This window comes from Panthera pardus, unplaced genomic scaffold (genome assembly GCF_024362965.1).
Source record: "Panthera pardus isolate Hobbes unplaced genomic scaffold, ASM2436296v1 HiC_scaffold_27, whole genome shotgun sequence".
In the NCBI taxonomy this organism is placed as follows: Eukaryota; Metazoa; Chordata; class Mammalia; order Carnivora; family Felidae; genus Panthera; species Panthera pardus.
In genome coordinates this window covers 20457971-20474856 of record NW_026526843.1, presented here as the reverse complement: position 1 = coordinate 20474856, position 16886 = coordinate 20457971, and the positions used below count along the sequence as shown (strand labels likewise).

At 47.8% G+C, this 16886-nt stretch overlaps 1 protein-coding gene across 21 annotated transcripts in view; it reads right to left on the bottom strand.

The window, feature by feature from the left end:
- ZNF185 (zinc finger protein 185 with LIM domain) overlaps positions 1 to 16886 on the bottom strand; it is a 101207-nt gene that overhangs the window by 69270 nt on the left and 15051 nt on the right. For 5 of the 21 annotated variants that reach the window (XM_019438219.2, XM_019438229.2, XM_019438234.2 and 2 more), the window contains exon 1: positions 979 to 1204. The exons of 1 other annotated variant lie outside the window; for it this stretch is intronic. The gene's annotated coding sequence lies outside the window, so the exon portion shown is untranslated. Of the gene's footprint in view, positions 1 to 978; positions 1211 to 16886 lie in introns of those variants that run through there. 15 more of the 21 variants (XM_019438218.2, XM_019438217.2, XM_019438223.2 and 12 more) reach the window with 8 other exon arrangements.

Sequence of the window (16886 nt, the reverse complement as noted above, 5' to 3'; positions counted from 1 at the left end):
CATGACCAGAAATCTAAAGGGCCATGAGACCAAAGCAAGACTGGCTCTACTGCTGGATGGGGTGTGAGGGCATGTCTCTCTCAGGGTTCACAGAGTGTGATCCTGAGATGCTTTGCCATCTACAATGTCAAATCTAAGTGCAAACAGCTCAGTGAGAACACAATTCCTACCACATCTCAGATGTTCCAGAGCCCAGGCCCGCTCACACTGACCTCATCTGAACCCCCAACAGCTTTGGGTAGGAGGAGGCCTGGTGTGTTACCCCTTGGACTGATGGAGCTGCCCAAATGCACCCAAGCTGGGAAGTAGCAGAGCAGACAGAGATGCTGAGCTATTCAGTCTTCCTGAGGCCAGGTATCACTCAGCCTTTCCAAAGAGGACATCCAAACAATTCAGCCACAGAGCCCGTTTGCTGCAGATCCTGTTGATAACACTCAGTGACACTTGATTCGGCGCCTTCTGTCTGGGCAGCTACCTTTCTGGTAGCCCTGCAGGAGACTGCCCTGTGCCCAGCACATGCTCATCACAAGCAATCCTCAAGCCCCCTGCTCTGGGCTCCAGGGTGAGCCAGCCTCTGGGTCTCAGTGTTCTTATCTACAAAATGGACACAGGGTGAACTAGCTGATCTGAGATGCCCTGATTCCTTTGCTTGCAGTCAACTCTTACAGCACCTTGGCCCCAGGCCATTCACTAACAATCAAATCCTTTTTCCAGAAAGGGTGAGAATAGAGGGACCAGGCCAGCCTTCTCTGCCTCTCTAGCTTACTCTCTTTGCTTACAGGGAAAACCAGAAAACCAAGTTCACTGCCTCCTTGGTGGAAGCCCAGGAGGAATGCTTGGAGCGGGTGAGGATCATGGAAGGGGGAACTGAGGCCCTGAGCTGTCCCCGCCACCTGACTGGGTATGGGCGGGGCGTCCCCCACCCCCACCCCGTTGCCTCTCCACCGGGCCGCGCCAAAGGCGACTCGACAGCCCTACCTGGCACAGGTGCCCGGCTCGCGGGATGGGCAGAGGATCGGGCGGGCACGGGGCGCGGGCTCCTTCGGGTGGACAGCGCCCAACCGGGCCAGGCTAGGCCGGGCCCGGGGCGGCGGTTGTGGGACAGCGGGAGCCGGGTGCAGCGAAGAGCGTGCAGGGCAGCGAGGAGGCGCGGACTGGGCTCCACCCGCAGGAGAACAAACAGGTTTTCACCGGCGCCCAGTGCCTCGCCCCTCGCCCCTCCCCTCGGCCGGCCCCCTTCCTCTGCCCTCTCTTGGGGTAGGTAGATGCGCCTGGCACATTCCGCACATTCTCCCGCCAGTGTCCTCGGCCCTCCCGCTCCTTCCCAGCCCCGCCCCTCGGGGCTGCTGGAGAAATCAAGGCCGGGGCACCCCGTGGCGAGCACAGAGCAAGCTCCAGAAGGCTCTGCCACGGTGGAAAACTTCCAGGCAAATTCCTTTGGGCTCCCGCCTCCGGACCGGGAGGTCTCCGCCACATGAACGCCCCGGCTGCCTACTTGCGCCCCTGCCCACACCCGACGCAATCTGGCCCCGGTTCAAGGCCAATGACTTCCACAGATGCTTTGGGTTAATTCTGTCGAGAACTACTGTTCCTAGATCCATTTTACAGATGAAGATTCCAGACAGGGGCGGGGAGGGGGGGCAGGGGGCCAGAGGCTGAGATCATACAGGAAATCCCAGAGGCTGGGAAGAAGAAGTGAGGGAGCCTGGCTCACCAGCGACACTAGAGAAATTCTCACCCTGGAAGGCCATGCTGGGAGCACCTTGTCAGCAAGCCGGGCCACCTCACAGGTGACACATCCAGACCCCTAGGACCAGTGCAGTTTGATAAGTGTCATTCATTTGTGCTTTTTGAGTACTTGTGTCATTGAATCATGCTTACTGAGTACTTGCTATGTGCAAGGCACCGGGTTGGGGACTAGGAAGGAGGGAGCTTCAAAAGAAGCCCCCAACCCTGCCTGTGGGTCCAGGGAATGCCTCTTATGTGAGGAACTTAACTGCCGTCGAACAGCCGGCATAGGGTTGGCTAAAAGTTGGCCTATCAGATGACAGGATCAAAAGGATGGACCAACAGTTCCTCCTTCATCGAGCTCTGTCAAGTCTATGTCCCAAATGGCCTTCCAATCCATAGACTTCTGTCCATGCCCACTGCCACCACCCTAGTGCAGGCCTGGGCTATAGGACCAGCCTCCTTGCTGGTTTCCCTGCCTCTGATTTTGCCTTCCTTCCCATCCTGTCTCCACACACAAGTCAGTTTAATAGTTTACATGCGTGCAACTCTTTGATGGCTTCCCATTGCTCTCAGGATAAAAGCCAAACTTTAAGGGGCCCCAAGGATTTGTGGCACCAACCTCTCTCTGCACATCCAGCCACACTCCCCTGTTTCTGCCTTCTGAATATCACAAGTCCTATCTCCTGGGGCATTTGCTCCTGGCACTCAGACTCCCTACAATGTCCTTTGTCCCCTTGTCTTAGTAGTTCTCCAAACCTTCACTCAAGTGGCTGTAGATCCTTCTCTGACTGCATGTGCCACCCAGGCAAGTAGATTGCCTCCTTCTGTGTGCTCCCCCAGTTCCCTCTGATGACATAGTTCTAGCATAGTGGCCATCACCTCTATTGTTCTACATGGTGAGCTCCAAGAGGGCAGGGCCACATCTGAGTCATCGCTGGGACACAAAGACAAGCACAAGGGGTTGGAGGGGATTTGCAGAAGGAGGGAATTGAGGGGTGATTGAGACTCTAGGAATAATTCTCATTATTCTCTTCCTGGGCTTTGTCAAGTAGGGAGGAAGTGACCCTGTGTCTATGTGACTATGTGTGTAGGGAGTGGGGATGGGGGGATTGTATATAAAGTCACTTCAGTTCATCTGTCTCTTGCCAACCAGCATTTTTCTGCTTCCACTCTGGTGGTCATTATCTAATGCCTTCCCATCCTCTGCTTGGGTTGCTGGTGGCCATGGATTTGGCTTGGCCTCCTAGCTCCTAAATATACTCACTATATGACCTAGGGTGTATCACATCCCTTTTCCTTTCAAGAAACTTAAGATGTAGAGGGCACAGTGATGGGTTAGATATAAGGGTGAGGAAGAAGGTGGTGCTTGCCTCCCAAAGCCTCCAGTGGGAAGGGGAAAGCTTGCTCCAGAGCCTTAAGTGTGGGTGGGTCAGATACAGAGCACAAGACTGGGGTCCAAAGCCACCAATGACCAGTCAGTGAAGGCTGCCCTGGGTTGGGCTTCCCTGGGGCCTCAAGCTCTTCCCATGTCCCAGGTGATTCAGCCCTTGCCCAGGCCAGATATGCCATGACAGTGTCAGCCTAAGAGACCAGACTTTCTTCAACTCCTCCCTCCCTCCCAGGCTGCCAGGCCCTGCAGCTGATCTCACCTAAAACGGGTTTGACTCGAATGGTAACTGCTTTGCCCTACCCTGCCCTGCCTTGCCCACCTGTTCACTGTCCCAACAGAAACCCCCACTCCTACCAGGGCCACCCCCAGCCACCGCAGCCAGACTTCAAGGTCCCTGCCAACTTCATCAGCCTCTTCTTTGACTCCTTGTTCTCAGGCACCTGGGCCCAGACACACCAAGTGCTTTCATACCACTGACCCCTGCACAAGATGTCCCCTTGGTGGTGACCTTCTGCCCACTCTAAACCACAACATTGGCTCATTCACAAACTTTGCCTTGGCCTAGAACTTGGGGGACAAGATTTTAGTGACTGTTGGCTGCCCCCAGACTTGGCTCTACCCCTGCCTGGCCTGAGCTTGGCCCTGTCCCTCTCTATTCTCTGCTCAAGTCTCTAACTAAGGTGAGCTTCATGGTGGGGCCAGGCTGGGCTGTTTGGGTAGACAAAAGGCCTGGAAGGTAGAGGCAGTAGTGGGCAGGTGACAACCTCACCCCGAAGGGGAAGGGGGTCCACAGCTCATGAGTAGGCAAGAAGACAGATTCTCTGGGAGACCAGGTTGAAGTAAGCAGATGAGTAGGGGGATAAGTGGCTGTTTGGAAAGAACTGGCCAGCAGTGCTCTGAAGAGTTCCCAGGTTAGGGAGGGAGATAATGGGTGGGGTTCTGAAAGCTGTCAGGCCTCAAAGCCAACCCAGGCAAGAGTGTCCTCATATTGAAGACCACTGGAGACAAAGCACTGACCCAAACTCTGCCATTGTACAAATGGGGAAATGGGCCCAGACAGGTATGGCATCTAGCTGAGGCCATACAACCAGTCTGAGAGAGAGCTAGGACAAAAACCAGGTCTCCAGTTACTCTGGATGGAGCCCCTGCCCAGCTAGGGTGCTCAGGTTCACATGTCTGGAGGGCTGGGCTCCTGTCTGCACCCTAATCCACTTCTTCCCTCCCTCCTTCCAGGGCTCACCCTGCTGCCTTATCCTCCTAAGCTCTTCAACCAGTTTTCACTTGCTGGGTGACTCTGCTGACTCCAAGCAGGGTGGGTCCACTCAGGGCAGGGGTCCCCAGGCATGGTTGCACCCCCAGTGGCCCCTATGGAGCTCTGAACTTGCAGGGCAAGACCTCTGAGACTGTAACCAGCTCTCCAGGTTGCTGGGAGCTGGTCCAATCTGTCAGCACATGGGATGAGACCCTACCTGCCCAGTCTTGCCTTTGGGGGGCCCCCACCCTGCCCTGAGCCTGTACTCCAAGCTAAGGGACTGGTCCATTTACCTGGCACAAATATATACTCTCACTCACCAAGTGCCCCCTTTGGGCCTCCTGTTCTCCACCACACTGCCACACCCTCCACCCACTTAGAGACCAGTCAGACCCAGTCCTGGCTTGGAGCAGTTCCCAGTCTGATGGGAATGGCAGACCAGTGCAGCTCCAAGGGGCGGAATCCATGCCTTGGGATTTCTTGCTCTGTGGACAGTGGCCTCCCTGGGATCAGGGAGGTCAGATCATGCAGGCGGGCCTCCCCAGGTCATGTTGACATCTCCCATCCCTGCAGCCTGGACTCTCCACTGCTTTTTGAATCTACCATTTTGAATAACTTCACGAAACACTCTGCCATTGGTTCTGGCCTGTGTGACCTGATGCCCCAAAATGCAGACTGTCTCTTGTTTCTGGCTCTGAAGCAGCCCCAGGCCAGGCCTCCAGAGCACGAGTGCACAAGCTGAGCCAAGGCCTCGCTGGCAGATAAATCCCCGCATGCCCTGAAGAATGGATTTTTGCTGCTTTAAGAATCATCCACAGATCGGAAAAAGAATGTTCTAATTGGAAAACCTCCCCGCCATGGTTTTCCGGAGTTTTAGTACAGTTGGCCGGCAAGGAGGCTCCTGGGATGAGGAGGAAGGGAAGTCATGAGGAGGAGACAGTGGGCTCCCTGCCCAGCGCCCCCTCATCCCTGAGCTCAGCCACTCTGGGCAAAGGGCCGCGCTGAGGGTCTCAGTGACGGGGGAATCTGGAAACTGTCTGGCCGTGCTGGGAGTCCCTCCCCCAAGTTACTCCCAAGCCCTGCTCCCTGGATGCCCTGTGTGGTGGGGGGTGGGGGGGGTGAGGGGGGGTGGGGGGGGTGGGGTGGTGACAGAAGTAGCTCAGACTCCCAGAACCCTCTTGAAAGATTGATTCCCACTGTGCACTGTGAGGACTGGCCCAGAACTGACAAGGTGTGGAAGCTACCACCTGCTCAAAAAACAGGAAGGCCAGAGTGTTGGGGTGTGTGTAACTGCCTCTGACCTGACTAGCACCCTGAGGTGGAAGACCTGGCAGGGGGATACAGGCTGCAAGAGAAAACTGACTTCGTAATAGTTAGATCTGTCTGGCAAGGGTGGGACCTCTCACTCAAGGACCCTGCTAAGCCTGGCCTGGCTAAACCACTGGCCAGTAGAGATGAAGCTATAGCAACCTGAGGGTCTGTCCAGCTCCAAGAGTTTCTGATTTGTTCTTTTTAGCTAAGCATTGCCCTTGCACTTGGGAAATGCCCACCTGGGAAGGGGAAATGCAGTGGATCCCCGAGACTCTTTTACACTGGAGAACCAGGTTACTGTGACTCACTTCTTGTAGGATGTATGCTTCTCTATTAGTCTCTGGAAACTTTCCTGGGTGCTTAGCTGCCTTAAGCTCCTCAAGGGAAACAGCCTTTGAGAGATTGGAGGGAACAGTTCAGAGGCTGCCTCTTCATCCATCTGAGCGGGACCAAGGAGCTGTTGGCCAAAGTCCCCTTTGGCAGAAACTCACATCTTGTGAGCATGGAGGGAAGGGTCTAGCTCTCATCACAAGGGATCAGAAAAGCCAGGATGTGGGGCACACCTGTTCCCTGTCCATTCCACTTGGCCCCAGTAACCTATACCTGTACCTTGACCAATTGCTTTTAGGCTCACTGGCAATGTGTCCTGCACCCTTCCCTTCCTCCCCAGGCTGCCCAGCTGTGATGTTGAGGACTGCAGCTCCCTAACCAGCACATTTCTGTAGAGCTCTACTAGCCAGTACAGTTGCCACTGGCTGCATGTGGCTATTTAAATTTAATTAATTGCAGTTAGATAAAATTGAAAATTCAGTTCCTCAGTCACAATAGCCAGATTTCAAGTGCTCAATAGCCCCATGTGGGTAGCAGATCCTGTATAGATAATGTTTCCATCATGGCAGAAAGTTCTATTAGTGTCACTCTATCTGCTCCAATTCTCCTTAGAGGGAATCTCTCCATTTCCTCCTTAACTGACAAGTCCTCCTGCAGCTCCACTCTGTAAGCCTCTTCCTTCTACCATACCCCATCTATCTCTGGATAGACTAGTTTGCCCTTGGTTGAAAACCTTTCCTCTTCAGCAGCTCAGGCCAACTGCTTAATACACCACCCAACATTCAGGCAAGTCTTTGTATCTGGCTCATCCTGCTTTTCCACCCAGATCATATGGATGTGAGAAAGTGACTGGGAGGTGGAATAATAAGTGTGTGACTTCAGCATCCATGCCTGTAGACTATTTGCCACCACCTTCAGGCCTCCCAGGTCTTTGACCCTGACATCTCTGAAGATCCTGTCAATTCCACTGCAACCTCCTCTTCCAACAGGCAGTCTGCATCCTGTCACCTCTGGAATCTCACTGCAGCCCTTCCACATTCTGACCCCTACCTCCTCTTTTTCTAGCAGGCTTGTTCATTGACCTTCTATGAAAGATAGCAACAACTATTTTTCCAGGTCATGGGGACTTCCCATGCATTTGCTCCTCTACTTTCCTCCCATCCATTAACCCTTTTCTCTGTTCACTTCTCGCCCTATACAGCTTAGAGACAATGGCCCATCACTTCAACAACTCTCTTGTCAACATCTGAATCTCCTTTATTGCACTGTCTGTCACCTCCACCTGACATGGCATCAAATCTGGACAAATCCAAACATCTGCTTTCTTCATGCCTGCCCCAAGGCAGTGATAGTACTGGCACAGGTCACAGAACTATGCAAAATAGTATCAATATAAATTTCTGGATCCTACCCCTTCTCACATTCACAAGAACTCCCTTCTTAGTAATTATCCCTTTCTATTTTGCATCATTTGGAGCATTCCCATCAACATTAACAAAATAAAAGAAGAATTTCACTTAACCCACTCCCACCTCCAGTTAGTGTCCCATTTCTCTGCTGCTCTACTGAGCAAAACTCTATGAAAGAGGTATCTAGACTCACTATCTCTACTTCTTCCCCCATTCTTCATAAACCCATTTCCGTTAGGATTTCAACCCTAACACTCACTAAAGTGTTGTCAAGGTTACAAATGATCTCCATGTTGCCAAGCCCAGTGGTCACATCTCTGCCCTTACTTATTAACCTCTTAACCATAGTTGATCACTCCTTAATTATAGAAAAACATGCTTCTCTTGGTCTCTATGACACTCTACTTATCTGGAGGTGTTGAAAGTTAGGAGCACAGCCTCTGGAACTGGACTGTCTGGGTGAAAATCCTGGCTGTGCCAATAAATAGCAGTGTGACCTTGGGCAAGTTACTTGTCCTCTCTGGGTTTCCACTTCTCACCTGTACAACAGAGGTAAGAATACCAGCATCTGCCTCATTGTAAAGGTTATATGGACAGTACTAAGAATAGAGCTTGTTACATAGAGAGATGCTCAATGAAATCACCATATGGCTGTTGATGGGCTTTAGGACATGCTACCCCAAAACATGGTACCATGGTATATTCAATATTTTAAGATGAAGGAGTTTGACAAAACAGCATAAGCAGGAAGGTTTCTGACCTTCCCTCTGCTCCGCCCCCCCCCCCCAAAGCAGATCATAAGACCCTCATGTAAGAGGTGCTCTACCTATACCCTTAGGAAAAGAACATCCAAGGGGGAGGGGAATGCCAAGAAGTAGCTGAACAAACAGGCTTTGCTAAGTTCCCCCCAGTTTATTACACTTAGCTCAAACTCTTTACCCTGTCATATCTTTTCACAACTCTCCACTCTTCACCAAACCTAGCATGAAAACACTCAGGTTTAACCATTTTTTCAGGTCTTCATTTCCTTAGAGGGCTCCCATATCACATAAAACTTATATTAAATAAATGTGTATGCTTCTCTCTTGTTAATCTGTCTCTGTCAGTCTAGTTTTAAGAGCCAACCAAAGACCCTAAGAGGATTCAGGAAATCTTTGTCCTCCCTTTCAATGTATAAAGGTCCACTCAAGCTAAACATGTCCAAACAAAACTCCATCACTCCATCCCATCCAAATCTCTCTTCTCTAGGTCTCCCTAATCTCCATCAGTGGCACCTCCCAGATGTGCAAGTCAAAGGCTAACTTGATTTTTCTTTCTTCCCTCATCTCCACATCTAACCAATCAATAAGTCCTGATTGCTGCTCTACTTTCTAAATATACCCAGATCCTGAGCACTTCTAACCACTTCTACTGCCACGACCAGGCTAGTCCTAGCCAGTGTCTTCATTCACCTCATCAACGTCTCCTAGCTTCCAGTCTTGCCCTGCTGCATGTACTGACCACAAGTCAGCCAGAGCCATGATCCTCTATGCTCTCGGTCTGAGTGATAAGGTAACTCCATTCACCCAGGTGTCCAAACTGGAAACTGGGGTGCCATTTGATACTACTCTTTCCCTCTCCCACTCCAAGACCCAGTTAAGTGTCTCTTCCTGGGCTGCCCTTCTGCCCCAGCACTCACTACTCTGCAAAGTCACTGTCTCCTGTCTCACTCCTTCCTTCTGCCTGGATACAGTAAGAAACACATCTCATGCTTGCCCACTCACCCAAGCACTTGGTACAGTGCCTGAGTGGGTACACAAAAAATATTTGCCAAATAAATGAAGGAAAGGATAAAGGTTCATTTCAAATGCAGTGTGTATGATCAAGGTGGCATTTCATATCAGCGGATTAAAGGTGTATCATTCAATAGATGATATTGGAACAACTGGCCATTTGGAAAAACAAGCTGGATTTCCTACCTCACACTCTGAAATAAACTCCAGATGGCTCAGAAATTTAATGTAAAAAAATTGAAACCATAAAAGTACTAGAAGGAATCCTGGGGTGTGGACGGTCTTTCTAAGTATGTCATGAAAACCAGAAATCATAAAATAAAAGAGAAATTGAAAACTTCTGCATGGCAAAACCCACTGTAACTGTCATTAGACAAATGACAAACGAGGAAGAGTTATTTGCTATTTGTACCACATATGACAGGGAAAGTCTTAATCATCCTAAAATAAAAAAGGGCTCCTTTCAAAGCAAGCAAATAGGAAAATAGGCAGCAAAGAAGGGAACAAACAATTCACAAAAGAAGTTCATTAACATATGAAGGAAATGTAAATGTAGTCAGAAATTCCTATCCCTCTCTCAGATATGGAAAAGTGAAAATGGGTATCCTAGGGGTGAGAGTATTAATTGTTGTAACATTTCTGGAAGGGTCATCTAGAAATATATAACAAAATGAAAGAGGAAGACTCCCTTAGACCCAGCAATACCAACATTTAAAAATTCCCTTTATTATATATATATATATATATATATATATATATATATATATATACACACACACACACACACACACACACACACACACACGTAATGGTATATATGTAAATTATATAAAATGTGATGCAGGTAAACATGTACCCACTAGCCAGCATCATTGTCTAAGCCTTTTGTCCTGAGTCCTGGTACTCAGGATGACCTGTCCTGGCTTGGGATGAACGACCAATGTCTCTGCTTGTGCTCTTGATCCCATCTCCTGCCACTTACTCAGGAACATCCCACTAACATTTTGCCCTTTCTCTTGGGTCATCAATTATTTCCTCTTGGTTGGATCATTCTGATCAACATGCAAATGTGTTATAATTTTTCCCACCATAAAAAAGTTTTTTCTTTTGTTTAATGTTTATTTTTGAGAGAGAGACAGAGAGTGCAAGCGGGGAAGGGGCAGACAGAGAGGGAGACAGAGGATCCAAAGTGGGCCTCAGGCCTCGGCACCGACAGCAAAGAGCCCAATGTGGGCCTTGAACTTGGAAACCACAAAATCATGACCTAAATCAAAGTTGGACGCTTAAGCAACTGAGCCACCCAAGCGCCCCAAAAAGTTTTTTCTTGATCACATCTTTCTCTTTAGCTGTTCTCCATTTATTGCCCTTCTCCCCTTCTCAGTAACAATCCTGGAAAGAACCCTCCACACTCCCTGTGACTGATTCTGTTCTATCTCATTCCACAGAGATGGCTCTTATCAAAGCTACCACTGCTTTCCATGTTGCTAAATCAAACGGTCAGTTTCTAGTTCTCATTTTACCAGATATGTCAGCAGCTTTTGACATAGGAAACATTCCTTCTGGAAACACTTTTCTCCTGGCTTCCAGGACACCTTACTCTCCTGGCTTCCCTTAGACCTTATCAGCTCCTTTTAAGTTTCCTTTGACCTCTTCTCTTCACTCCTACCCTGTCTAACTTAACTTTGGAATAACCCAGAACTCTCATGTCTTTAAATACCATATGAAGGCTGATGAATCCCATATTTTCATCTCCAACTCAGGCCTTTCCCCTGAATTCCAGATTCCTGTATCACAAGACCTATTCAATATCTCCACTTGTATATCTATTAGGCATTGTATTTGGTGTCCAAACCAAACTCCTTATCAGCCTTTTCTTCCAGACTCATTCTTCCCATAGCTGTCCCTACAAAGTTGGTGGTCACACTATCCTTCCAGTGGCTTGGGCTGAAAACCTTGGTGTGATCTTTGACTCTTCACTTTCTCTCACTCCTTACATCTAATCCATTAGGAAATCCTTCAGCCCCACCTTTCCAATAGATGCAGAAATCTGACCACTTCTCCCCATCTCTACCATTTGGTGAGTTGATAGTTGTTTTGTTGTTAGGAACAACATGGCTCTGAAAATTCCCTTATACATCTAATCACACAGGAAAGAGATTCCGCAGATGAGCAGTTCTCAAACTTTGGTGAATATCAGAATCCTCTGGAGGGCTTGTTAAAACCCAGAGTGCTGGACCTCATCCCCAGAGTTCTTGATTTGGTTTGGAATCCATCCGAATTTCTAAGAAGATGCCAGGTGATGCTGATGTTACTAGTGCAGAAATTACACTCGGAGATCCATAGCTCTAGGGTGTATTATACCCAGGAGTGGAAATGCTGGGTCATAGGATTCATGCGTGTTCTATCTGACAACAGAACACTGATTCCTATTCCTTTCAGTACTGCTTGAGAGTTCCCAGTGATCCACATCCCTGCCAACCCTTGATGTTGTCAGACCTGTTGTATTACCAACATAGTACATACAAAATGTTAGCTCATTGTGGTTTTGAGTTGTATTTATCTTCAGGTGGCAAATACATGGGATATGGGGTGGGGGACATAAGTACAAGTATACTCATTGTAACATTGTTTATGACATTTAAAAACTGGTAACAATCTAGGTTTCCATCAATAGGTACTTTCAAAATTTACCACAGGATACTATGTGAGTGATGAGGATGATGATTATAGGTCTCTAGTTATGGATATGGAAAATGCCTATAATATATTGTTAAACAAGAGGGGAAAAGAAGTTTACCTAAGATACATGACAGCATGTAGAGTGTGATTTCATTTCTGTAAAATTGTTCAAAGGAATTGAGAAACACCTTGGATAATGTTAATACTTGTTATCTTTAGATGTATTCGGGGTTACTTTACTTTCTTTTTTAAAATTTTCTGTAATGTCAATTCTTTTTAAGTGTGCATATCTCCTTTTTCTTTAAAAGAGTGATTTTGAAAAAAATACATTCTGATATTTATGTTTGTATATAATAGAAAGTATCTGGAAGGTTTCCCATGAAACTGGTCAGAATGGCTGCTTCTAGGCAATGGGTTTGTGTGGGCTGAGTGGGAAGGTACTTTGAGTTTTCTCTTTATTCCATTCTGTACTCTTTGATTTTTATGACAGTGTATTACTTTCATAATAAAAAAAAAAACACTAATAAAAACAAAAAAGAAAAGAGAGTTTATTCTTAACACCCAAGCCAGCCCTGGCAGCCCCTGCTGTTGCCAGGCCAGCCCGGCCCACCTAGCTATGCTGAAGCTCCAGAGACTTCACAAGGAACCCACTTAAGTTGTGCCAGACCTCCTCTGGCCAGGGAGCTTTCAAGCTTTGGAGCCAAGGCCAGTCATTGGGTTGCCCAAGAAAGAGTTCCTCCTGCTTCTGGGTGGTGCCTTGAGCCAAAAGCAATGTGTCACCCCCATAAAGCCTGTGCCTGTGGGCTCCCACACCCTCTGTGGTGGAAGGAGAGGCCAGCCCCCCAGAGGGCACAGAGAGAAACATTAACACAGCCAAGGAGCTGACTGTCAGAGGCGGGCAAGCTCCAATAATGAAAATCAGTGTCTCTAACAAAGCACTTTTAAGTCTATAAAGATCAGAGGTTGGAAGAAATAAATTCTACAAAATCAGAAGTTTGTAGAGATGGTGAATGTGAAGTCATCTATGACACACTTGGATGCTAGAATCAGAAATCTCCCCCAACTGAGAAAGAATTAATTTGATCTAAAACAAAGACTTCACACAGCATGAACTGGATGTACAATGGGACTGCGTACAGTTGTAGTTTCTCGAAAGCCACCAGAAGGAGAGATGCTTCCTCTTCACAGCAGCCCCTCTGAGCTCTGAGTGACTACCACATCAACACATGTAGCTCAGTCTCTTCGTGGAGTGTATCATGTGGTCATCATTCATTTTCCTTTGTCTCCCCCACAGCTCACAAGCTCCAGAAGACAGAAACTGGTCCTCATTCCTCTCCTGCCTCTTCCTAACAGGCATGAGGCTTAGCACACACTAAGTACTCAGCAAGTGTTGGGACAATGGAATGGGATCATCTCAATATAGAAAGAAAACAAAGATGCTATTTTGCAAATGCCCATGTTTCAAAACTGAAAGTAGACAGTCATAGCTGGATACCTCCTGGCATTACTGCCCAATCTGCTAGGGCCCAGTATGCCCATCAAGCCAGTAACACACAGAGCTTGGCTCACACTGTTGAGTTCTAAACCAAGACAGCCTCCTTGGACAAGTGGGTCCCTCTCTAGGAACTGGCTTGGAAGAGGTGACAGTCTTTTGAATGTATACTTTCTCTTTAATAAAACTGCCATAAAAGGGGTGCTTGGGTGGCTTAGTTGGTAAAGTGTCTGACTTTGGCTCAGGTCACAATCTTGTTCACAAGTAGGAGCCCAGTAAATACTCGGTGTGTTTTTAAAACAGGTTAAATTCTGCTTTTTAAAGGTTTTTTTAAAAAAATTCATGTATATTTGCTCTAAAATATCACAATTGTATAGGATTGTATGAAGTCATTCCAGAAGGTGCTCCCTGAGCTCCATTCCTTGCTTCTCTCCCTGTGATACAGACAGAGGGAAATGACATCCAGAGGCAGGCTTCAGGTGGTCACACATGTTCTGAGTGTCTGCCTTGAGCCAGGCCTTGGTCCCAGGTAGCTCTGTCTGGTAGGGGATACAAAAGTGCCTAAGAGGCTTAAAAAGTCACTGAGTTCTGAGGCAAGACCAGCCACTGGAATGTGGTGGGAGTCAGTGGGTAGAGATAGAATGATATTGGGGGAAAAATGGAAAGAGTTGGTGGTAGAAAGAATAGCCTGGAGGGGAGCCTGAATATGGCAGAGACCATACCCATTTAGAGCTTCAGGCCTCAAGGAAGGAGGAGGCAGAGGTGGAAAGTGGAAGTCATGTCTTCTTGGGGTAGCTGAGAGCTCTTTCAGGTCACAGGTCTCAGCCCCTGGCTATGCCCACAGGGGATACGGGCTGCTCTGTCAATGCTTGCAAAAAAGGAGAAGGATGGAGGGAGAGTGGGAAGGAAGGAGAGAATGTCCTGTGAGTGAAATGCCACCATCAATCAAGTTTCTTTACAGCTCATTCCATATGCATAAAAGCTCGATTCACAGAAGTTTTTTCGAGATGAATAAATCTTTATTCATTTATTATATTTCTCCAGGGAAAAAAGCAGGGTAGAGAGAGAAGGTCAGCATGTGCTTCAAGATAATAGAAGGAAGAAAAAAATAATGGAAAAGATAAGAATATAAAATGCCAACCCTAAATGGGGGTGGGGGAAGGAGTGGGCTTCCTGCTCCATGAGCTTGGGAAGAAGAGGAAGGGATCAGGAAACTGGCACAGGCAGGGCCCCACCCTATGAAGTCAGGACTCCACATAAAGCTAAGTAAATGTGGATTCACATTTGTCTGTCTTCTATTAGCTCATTTGTGGCCACTTTGATGCAAGTTTCTTGCACCAGCAGAAACATTCCTATATGGCGGGGATATACTTTCATCTCCCCTTTCCCTGGCCACCATTCCCAGGTTCCACAGGCAGTACCCCACTAGACCTCATGTCCCTTGGTCTGGAGGGGTTAAACTGGCCCGTGCACAAATAGGACAGGGGTTTGGTGTTCATTAGAACAAGGAATGAGCTTAACCTGGAGGGAGTTTGGGCTAGGAATGAGAAAGAAAGAGGGTGCCTACTTGCTTCAGTTACTTGGACAAATCTTTTACTCAGGAATTAGATTTATTCATGTGAAATAATTGAGGAAGGGGATTGAGTAGGAATTTAGTCTTCAGGACTGCCATTCTGAGGGGCAGGTAATGAAACTGGTTTGGGAGAGAATGAGACTGAAGAGCTCATGAGACATCCAAGTGGAGAAGATGAGCCGACAGCAGGATATTATAGGGCTGGGCCTCAGAAGGACTTTCCAGAATGGAGACCAAGTGTGTTGGGGTAAAGGCAATTTTCAGTGACCCCTGGAAGCCACAGAGGACATGGCATCACCTAAGCAGTATGGTAAGAGTTGAGTGCATGTAGAATGTTAAGGAAAGTCAGGGAGGAGCCCTGCCCAGCTCCACCAAAAAGAATCCCCAATGCGGAAGGAGCCTGAGAAGAAAAGGTCAGAGATCAGGCATCAGGAGTCACATTTTCCAAGACTCATCCTGTTGCAAGGAGCAGAGGAAGTGAGCATGGCATAGAGGGAACAGGATGCCCACTAGGTTTGAACTGCTTGCTCCCAAATGATTTGTTCACTCTAAGAGCCAAGGACTACTATAGCCACCAGCTAAAAATGCCCAGGATGTACAAAAGATGGCAACAGAGACCTTACCATTGTCACTAGCCACTGTTGCCACCCCTTGCCACTCCCACACCTCCCCCTACCAGGGAAGGAAGGAGAGTAGGAGCTGGTTTGTGCATGGCAGGGGATTGACAGTGGAGATTCCCAAAAAACCCTCAAGAATTCAAAACTCTCCCATGAGTTAGTGTCCGTTAATTTTCTTGAAGAGGGTGTGGTGGTGTGAGGGCCTCAAGGAGGCTGCACTAGGGGAAGGGAGAGTTAAATCAAGTCTGAGATTGACATTTTAATCTGCTCTCTATTTCAATAACCAAGCTTCTAAAACCTGCCCAAGATGCTATTAATGAATGGGCATGCCTTGCTTGACATGGCTCAACTGAAGAGAGTGATTAGAGATACCTAAATAGCTGACGGGTTTTAATGCCTTCTATGTTGGACCCTGTGCCCAGAGCTTTATAGAAATCATCTCAGTCTACCCCTACAGCAGCCTTCTGAGGGAAACACTAGGACTATCCCCATTTTACATATGAGGAGGCAAAGGCCCAAGGTCACACAGCTAACAAGTGGAGCTGGACTCCTAACCTCCACTGTTATTAGCTCAATTATTCAGTACATGTGGAACTGGGTTGGGGGCATTTGTGGGAGCTACACTAGTCTCACCAATGGCAAAGCTAATACTTATTAAAAGGTTACTATATGCCAGACATATTGCTAACAGCCTCTGTTAGTAGATGTCTTGGGAAAATTCTCTTGAGGGACTTGTCTTCCCTTTTTTCTAACACTTCCTAAGGAGACTTTCTTTTTTTGGTCAAAATTAAATTACTAGAATTGTGCAGGCCTTAAATGGAAGAGAGGCTGATACAACTTGCTGCTTATGCCAGAGTTTAAACACCTGTACAGAATGTCACATTTGAAAGAAAGCATGTAATTGGCTTTTAGCAAGATATTTCTAGAAAGATCAGAGAATGACTTGTATTTGGGCAGCCTAACCTTGACTATCTGACTGCTTGAAAGGAGAGAGAGAGAATTACACATGGTCCAGATTAGGACACTGAAACTCAGAGCAATGAGGTCATTTGCCCAAGGCCACTCCACTCAGGAGTGGCTGAGTCTGGAGAGCAATCTGAGGCAGCCAGAGACCTTCAGAAAAATCTCTCTGCTGGGTACCACTAAATTCCCCCAGGAGACTCAGTTTGCTGGTTCTGAAAGCCCTAGAAGGGATAGTACACACATGTGGATGCATACCTCCAGTGTGGATGGGGTGCTGAGGGACTTTATATTTGACAGATTCTACTTCCTCTGCCAGGCTGGAGGTCAAAGCTCACCTTGAGAGGAACCTTCCTGAAGGTGCAGGTCA